A 9,199-nucleotide genomic window follows, 5' to 3' on the forward strand; every position below is an offset into this window, starting at 1 on the left:
AACCAATGTTATAAAACAGCATGTGTGTTACTGTTACATGAGAAACTATCTGTTCTGTAAGCCTTCACCTGAAGTACAATAAAATATTAAAAAAAAAAAATTGTTCGTCATGATATCAAATCTCAAACTACATTTATTTTAATGAATTGAGATTCCTAGAAATTGCTTTAAAATTCCCTTTACTTAAAAAAAAATCCCTTTAATATGCATGCCTTAAACTTCTAGGAGAGAGCCCTTAGTTTTTTATTCTGGGACTTGGTAGCCAGTTCATGCCTCCCTTGTCCCACCATCCCACCGAAAACAATGGCAACCAAAAAAAAAAGAAAAAACATAGACTTAGTGTATGTTATTTTTGTTCTTGCAGGAATAAGTCAGTAGGGCAGAACCGTGTGACAAAATCAAATGATAAAAATAAAAAGACCTGCACCACCTTACTTCATTACTAGTAGCATTTTCAGAAGTAGTAACAGTAAAAATAATATGGATTAAGTCTTTGTACGTATTTTCCTTGCCCCACAGATCCTTTGAGCTTTATTGATACAGAATTTGGGAAGGGACACAGGAGTGGGACATGATGTATGTTTCCACAAGGTCTAGAGAAAGACCTTTTTTGGGCAGGAGAGTTTGGAGGAGGGAAGTCCCTGAGAGTGTGAGGCGGGAGACAATTGAGAAGGATGGTGTACAAGTTTCCTATGGCTACTGCAACAAAGTACCATAAAACTGGGTGGCTGAAAACAATAGAAATTTATTCTGTCACAGCTCTGGAGGCCAGAAGTCTGAAATCAAGGTGTCAGCAGGGCCATGCTATCTCTCTGAAGGCTCTAGGGGAGAAGGCTTTCTTGATTCTTCCTAGCTTCTGGTGGTTGCCAGAAATCTTTGGTGTTCCTTTGCTTGTAGACCCATCATTCCAGTCTTTACCTTCATCTTCACATGGCCTTCTCCCCATGTGTGTTTGTGTGTCTTCACACGGCCTTCTTCCAAGGACACCAGTCATGAGATTTAGGGCCCCCCCGATCCCGTATGACCTCATCTTAACTTGATCACCTCTGCGAAGACCCTATTTGCAAATGAGGCCACTTTCACAGGCACTAGGGGCTCGGACTTCAACATACCTTTCTGGGGAACACAACTGAACCTATAACAGATGCTAAAGGGTTTACGGGAAGTGACGGCGGGGGATTGATGAGTTGGGTCCTCAATGATGTCCTGCAGAAGACTCAGATAAAGAATGAAATTCCTTTTTATTTAATTGATTGGCTGTTGAATGACATTTCCTGAATGCCGCATCACTCAGAGTTGGAGATCTAAAAGGCAGTAGGGTTGTATTTATAAACAAGTGTTTTTACTACATTTCTTTTAACATAGTCCATGATTTGACATCTGGTTGAATCAGACTGTGCCATGACCTGGAAATAAGGAGAGGACTGTACGTTTAGATAGTTCTCCATTTCTGGCCTGTCTCACCCTTGCTGTCTGCCAGTCTGAATCCTAATCTTAGAGGGCCTTGGACAGCAGTTCTCAAAGTGGGTCCCTGGGCCAGCAGCATAAGCATCACCCGCTTAGAAATGGAGATTCTCGGGCCCATCCCACACCTACTGAATCAGAAGCTCCAGAATTCCCAGTGATCTGTGTTTTAACAAGCCCTCCAGGTTATTCTGATGCATGTTTAAGTTTGAGAACCACTGGCTTTTTCCAGGTCTCTGTGACTGACCCTTCCCCATAGATATTCCCCCTTTCCTCTGAATTCTACTCTCTAATCTTGGAATCACCCTCAGTTATCTGACAGCGGTCCACCTTGGTGGTTAAGAGCTCAGGCTCAGTAGTTAGATTCTGGGTTCTAGTTTCAGCTCCACTGCTAGGGAGCCAGGTGACCATGGCCAAGTCCCCTCTTTGTGCCTTGGTTTCCATACCTGTAGAATGGGGATAGTAGTAGCAACAATGCCTATCTGCAGTCATGACTGTAATGATTAAATGTGCCAAACAGCGTTTAGGGGCCCTGGTGGTGCAGTGGTTAAGAGCTACAGCTGCTAACCAAAAGGTTGGCAGTTGGAATCCACCATCCGCCCTTGGAAACCCTATGGGGCAGTTCTGCTCTGTCCTGTAGGGTCGCTGTGAGTCAGAATTGACTTGACTCAACTCGACTCAACGACAATGGGTTTTTTTTTTTGTTTGTTTGTTTAGAGCAAGAAAAGGCTTGAAGCCTTTTCAATGATTTAAAAGCTGCAAGTGCAGCAAGTGAAGGTGATTGTGATGAAGAATTTATTGCAAGTAGGAGTTGGTTTGGAGCCCTGGTGACGTGGTGGTTAAGAGCTTGGCTGCTAACCAAAAGGTAGGCAGTTCAAATCTATCAGCCGCTCCTTGGAAACCCTATGGGGCAGTTCCACTCTGTCCTATGGGGTTGCTATGAGTCGGAATCGACTCGACAGCAATGGGTTTTGGTTGGCACATAGTAGATGCTCTAGAAATGTTGGTGACCATGGTTAGCAGTCTCACTGCTACAGGGCAAGTTCCTTGGGTAAAGATATCGGGTCTCCCAACTTTGCTTCTCTTGCAGACAGTGCCAAGCAGCAGACTAATACCAAGTAGGCACCCCACTGCACCTCCCTTGGTTATGGTTAGCCATAACCAAGCTCAAGTCCACTGCATCTGCTCAGAAGAGATGTCGCTCACTTTCCCTTCTCCTTAACTGGACGCCTTCTGCGTGTCAGGCTGGAGGCCAGGCCCTGTACAAGCATTACCTCACCTAATCCTCATTGCAGCCTAGGAAGAAAGGAATGTCCTCACGTAACAGACTAGAAGATAGTCTCCAAGATGCTTGATGGCTTCCCCAGTGTCAACGGCTGGTAAATGGCAGAGCTGGGATTAGAAAGCAGGCATGTTGGAATTCACTGGCTGGGCTTCCTCTGGGGAAGAGGAGACAATCTCTCTTGGATAGACTGTCTTTTTCCTTTACTGGGAATACCTTTATAAGCCTTTTCTAATAATTTGTTTAATGTGTTCTGTATTTGTTTAGGAGCCCTGGTGATGCCGTGATTAAGAGGTCAGGCTGCTAACCAAAAGGTCAGCAGTTCGAATCCACCAGCTGCTCCTTGAAAACCCTACAGGTCAGTTCTACTCTGTTCCTAAAGGGTTGCTATGAGTTGAAATTGACTCGACAGGAACAGGTTCTATATTTGTTTAAGGAGCCCTGGTGGCACAATGGTTAAGCGCTTGGCTGCTAAGCAAAAGATTGACAATTCGAACCCACCCAGTGGCTCCATAGGACAAAGACCTGGCGATTTGCTCCCATAGAGATTACGGCCAGGAAAACCCTATGGGTCAGTTCTGCTCTGTCACATGGGGTCACTGTGAGTCAAAATCGACTTGATGGCACCTAACAACAACATATTTGTTTAAAATGTCAAACAATAGAGAAACATGACATATATAGCAAGTGGATATTTTCTAGTAATTCCACCTACCAAGAGTAACTACTTTCTGTAGTCTAGTTTATGTCTGTCCAGTCTTGCATTAATACATGCACACACACACACACACATACACACCTCTATTTTTTTTTCTTAACAAAACCAAATGAAATCATACTTTGCATTTTGTTTATATGCCGCCATTTTAACTTAACATTTCCATGTCAATGTATCCACCATCTATCTGCCAATTTGTTGTTCTGTGGTGGCTTGTGTGTTGCTGTGATGCTGGAAGCTCTGCCACTGATATTTCAATACCTACAAAGTCAACCATGGTGGACAGGTTTCGGTGGAGCTTCCAGACTAAAACAGACTGGGAAGGAAGGCCTGGCAATCGACTTCCAAACATTAGTCAATGAAAACCTATGAATCACAACAGAACGTTGTCCAGCTCTCAGGCTTTGGACATGTCATAAGAAGGGATCAATCGCTAGAGGAGGACGTCATATTTGGTGAAATAGAGGGCCATCAAGGATGTGGGAGACCCTCAGTGAGATGGAATGGCACAGTAGCCACAAGAATCGCCTGGAACACGCTGGCGAATGTGAGGATGTTGCAGTACTGGGCAGTGTTTCATTCTGTTGTATACAAGGTCGCCATGAGTCAGAGTCAGCTTGACGGCAGCTAAGACATCTGGACTAGAAGTTTAAGTGTGCCTAGTTCTATGAGATAAATTTAGGAATAGCTCTCCCTGTTTCAAAGCCGCTTTATCAAAATGATGTTTCCATCGTTCTCCATGATGAATCTCTGTATGTGCATTTAATAAATGTTATATAGACTGAAAATTAGATTCCATTGCTCCTCCTGGCTTTGCCTCATTCTTTGTTGTTGTTGTTAGATGCTGTCGAGTTGGTTCCAACTCATAGCAACCTTATATACAACAGAACGAAACATTGCTGTGTTCTGCACCATCCTTACAATTGTTATGCTTGAGCCCATTGTTGCAGCCCTTGTGTCAGTCGATCTGGTTGAGGGTCTTTCTCCTTTTCACTGACCCTCTATTTTACCAGGCATGATGTCCTTCTCCAGGGACTGGTCCTTCCTGATGATATGTCCAAAGTATGTGAGACAAAGTCTCACCATCTTCACTTTTAAGGAGCGTTCTGGCTGTACTTCTTCCAAGACAGATTTGTTCGTTCTTTTGGCGGTCCATGGTATAGTCAATATTCATTGCTCCTCCTGGCTTTGCCCCATTCTAGGACTATTGTTTTATACTAGTTGCCAGTATTTCCCAGCCAAAAGTTCTGTGTTTGACCCTGTGCACCTTCATGTGTAAATAGGCTGTTCTCGAATCATAATTCACTAAGTTTGCGTGTAATAGAGGTCGTGCCCGGAAGTGTTAACTTCATTGGTTACCAACCACAGATTTTTTTTCTTCCAAATCACCACCCCTTCCCAAAAACAGAAGAAGAAGGAAAACAAATTACCAACGCTACTAACAGACCTTTATTGCTAATACATTGCCCGAGTGCTTGTGTGAAGTCATGTTTTCTCTGGCGAGAACTGCCCTCGTATTTTTTTTTTTTTCTTGTCAGTTTAGTCTATAAATGAAATGGAGTTACTGCCCCTGTTAAAATGGAACATTGTGCCCTTGGTTTGCTCTTAATGGGTGGGAAAGCCCCATTAAGTGTTTGTGAAATATGTCTTAAATACAGGAATTTTAATCTAGTGGTCTAATAAATCCCTCTCCTCTACTCAAATGAAAGTTTTAGGTTTTCCGGCATCTGTTCAGTTATTTGTTCCCCAAAAGTTTCTTACGTAAACCTGACCCTGAGAGCTATGCACTGAGGGCATTTTTTCCATGGGGTTTTTTTTTTTTTTTTTTTAAGCACATCTTTCAAACAATTGGGAACTTTGACAGGTGTATTCCTTGGTGAGATACTATTTTAAAAATGTGCCTGGAATTCCTGCTTTGGTGGGGTGAAAACCGTGAAATCTCTATGACTGCCACAGGATGTAACAACTCATAATGTTCTAAGACCTGAGACCTCGTAATATTCTAAGTCCATTCCTTTGCAGCAAAGTTGGACGGCATCTAAAATGTACACTCTCTTTTTTGAGCATATTCCATGGGAACTGGAAAGTTTCTCCTTAGCACAAGCCACAAAGAACATCACACTAGACCTAAATAGATTAATTCATCTCTATTGCATATTTCTGTTTACTTATTTTTTTTTAAGACCAGAGTGTTTATTAGGACACTCTGAGTATATTTGCTATAAAAAACAAACTAAACCCGTTGCCGTTGAGTTGATTCCAACTCATAGTGATCCTATGGGACAGAGTAGAACTGCCCCATAGAGCTTCCAAGGAGTGACTGGTGGATTCGAACTGCTGACCCTTTGGTTAGTAGCCTGAGCTCTTAACCATTGCATGACCAGGGCTCCATATTTCCTTTAGGCAAATCCTATTTTCATTCTGGGACCGATAGGGGAAGATGTACAGGCAGTCCCTGGGTTACGAGTGTCTGACTTACGAACAACGCATACTTGCCCTTTAATATTATGTAAATTTGCCCTCGCTTTGAAAGGATTGAACCAATTCCTAAACCCCCCCAAAAAAACCAAACCCTTTGCCATGCCACCGTGCCACCAGGGCTCTGAACCAACTCCTACTTGGGACAAATTCTTCATCACAATCACCTTTACTTGCTGCACGTGTAGCTTTTAAATCATTGAAAAGGCTTGAAGCCTTTTCTTGCACTAAACCAAAAAAAAAACAAAAACCCAAACCCGTTGCCATGGAGTCGATTCTGACTCATAACGACCCTATAGGACAGAGTGGAACTTCCCCATAGGATTTCCAAGGAGAGACTGGTGGATTCAAACTGCCGACCTTTTGGTTAGCAGCCAAGCTCTTAACCACTGTGCCATCAGCGCTCCTTTCTTGCACCAAAGTAAGGTAAATAAGAACTGTATGCACCTGTTCTGACTTACCTACAAATTCAACCTAAAGACTTAAAGACACAGTTAGGAGCGGATCTCGTTCGTAACCTGAGGACTACCTGTACATTTATATTTGTGGCTAAGGTATGGTTTTGTTTATTTGTTTGTTTAGCCCCAACTGCTTAAATGTTTATTTCCTAAAATCAAAGACATTTCAGTATATAACCAAAACATAACCATCAAAACCAGGACTGCTGTTGATCCATTGCTATGATCTAATTCTCAGATCTCATTCAAGTTTCATCCATTGTCCTAATGATGTCTTTTGTAGCCAAAAGATCCCATTCAAAATTACGTGTTGTATTTACTCAGGTCTGTTTCAGTCTCCTTCAGTCTGTAACAATTCTTCAATCTTTCCTTGACTTTTGCGTGTGGCCCATGCATTTTTTTGTTAGCAGAATGAGACAAAGTAGATTTCAAAATAAACGATTTCATTGTGACTTTCGGCAGGGGACGGAAATAAGAAAGGACGTGTTCCAGGAACCATCTGGGATGGCTATTACTCTAAAAGTTCACTTGAGACCCAACACCATGATATGATTCATTTCCTCTTGCCCAAGCGGTGGTTCCGTCACTCATGGATTCATCCACTCACTTGCTTACCCTTACATTTTTTTCCCCATTTATCCATTCAGCAAATATTTGAGTGTCTGTTAAGTGTAAGGAGAATGAAATCATAGATGCAGTTTTCTACTGAGCCAAGACCTCAGAATCCTTCTCAACACTGTGTCCTGAGCAGTTTTAACCCATCTCTCTTCTGTTGGCACTCTAGAACAAAGCAAGTAAGAAAACACATCTTAGGTGGCCAGGGATTCCCACATACCATGTGAAATACTACCTTGCATGCAGAAAATATTTGATTAATTAATTTTACTTAGTGTTAAAATAGTCTTCCCTTTTGAAGTAGGAGAGAGGAAGAGTCAAAATGAAAAAATAAAACAGAGAAGAAAACCACATACTATAATACTGAGTCAAGTATGTGCTTGTTCTTTTTGTTGCTTATCCTGAGGAAGAAAGATGCCTGGATAATTAGAGTTGCTAAGAGCTGGGATTGTCCCAAATACTATTACGAAGATAAAAAAGGAAGTGGGGACTGAGTTATTCACTGTGATTAAGAAAACTCTTAACGCTTATTTCAGTTTGTGATTTTAGGGATTATTGCCCCCAATTAGTATTGTCCTACCAATGATACCCTATAAGATACTGTCATTATTCAGATTTTTAGAAGTTCTTTTTTATGAGAAGGTGTCTTAGTTAGCTAGTACTGCTATAGCAAATACCACAAGTGGATAGCTTCAAAAAACAGAAGTTTATTCTCTCACAGTCCAGTAGGCTAGAAGTCCAAATTCACGGCGTCAGCTCCAGGGGAAGGCTTTCTCTGTCTGTCGGCTCTGGAGAAAGGTCCGTCTCATCAATCTTCTCCCTGACTGGGAGCTTCTCTGTGCAGGAACCTTCAGTCCAAAGGATGCGCTCTGCTCCTGGCACTGCTTTCTTGGTGATATGAGGTCCCCGTGTCTCTCTGCTTGCTTCTCTCTTTTATATCTCAAAAGAGATTGACTTAAGACACAATCTAATCTTGTAGTTTGAGTCCTGCCTCATTAACATAACTGCCACTAATCTCACCTCATTAACATCCTACAGGTAGGACTTACAACACATAGAAAAATCACACCAGATGACAAAATGGTGGGTAATCACACAATACTGGGAATCATGGCCTAGCCAAATTGATACACACGTTTTTGAGGGACACAATTCAATCCATGACAGAGGGGAAGAAGGAGAGTGGGGAGAGGACTAGAATCTTCAGATTATTGCTGATTTTTTGAACAATTTCTTTACTGATGGCCAGATCTCCAAACTTTGAGGATGAGTTTAACTTGGGGAAAGAGTCAAACATCACTCATGACTAAGCAGTAGGAATAAAGTGGGTGATCCACTTGGTTATACCAACTTTGGAGCAAATAACTAAGATACTCCCATGATATTTTAAAAAGAAAAGCTAACTGACTGAATAGTATAATAATACTTTTCCTGTATCTCTTCTAAATGACCTCCAAAAGCCATTTCCAAAGAGGAAACCCAAGAGCATTTGGGGTGATGGTGTCGTATTTGGTTGGAGCAAATAATCTTGGAAGGAGTCTCTCTTTTTTTTTTTTTAAATTTTTTTTATTGTACTTTAGATGAAGGTTTACAGAATAAATAGTTTCTCATTAAACAGTCAGTACACATATTGTTTTAGGACATTGGTTAACAACCCCTTCTCGACCTTGAGGACCTTTTTTGGTGAAAATATACATAGCCAAAGTTACACCATTTTGAAAGTTTCTGCATGTACAATTCAGTGACATTGATTACATTCTTCCAATTGTGCTGCTATTCTCACTATCCTTTTCCAAATTATTCCATCACCATTATCTTTAACTCACTGTCCCCTAGGCTTCCCAGCATACCTTTTGAGTTGCCGTTGTCAATTTGATCTCACATAGATAATTCTTTTTTTTTTTTTTTTTGTACCTTAGATGAAGGTTAGCAGAACAAATAGTTTCTCATTAAACAGTTAGTACACATATTACCCTATGACAGTGGTTAACAACCCCATGACATGTCAACAGTGTCCCTTCTCAACCTTGGGTTCCCTATCACCAGCTTTCCTGTCCCCTCCTTCCTTCTGGTCCTTGTCCCTGGACTGCTGTGCCTTATTAGTCCCTTTTTGTTTTATGAGGCTGTCCAGTCCCCGGCTGAACGGTGAACTTCAGGAGGGGCTTCACCACTGAGCTAAAAGAG

This window comes from Trichechus manatus, unplaced genomic scaffold (assembly GCF_000243295.1).
Source record: "Trichechus manatus latirostris isolate Lorelei unplaced genomic scaffold, TriManLat1.0 scaffold00061, whole genome shotgun sequence".
NCBI classification, from domain to species: Eukaryota; Metazoa; Chordata; class Mammalia; order Sirenia; family Trichechidae; genus Trichechus; species Trichechus manatus.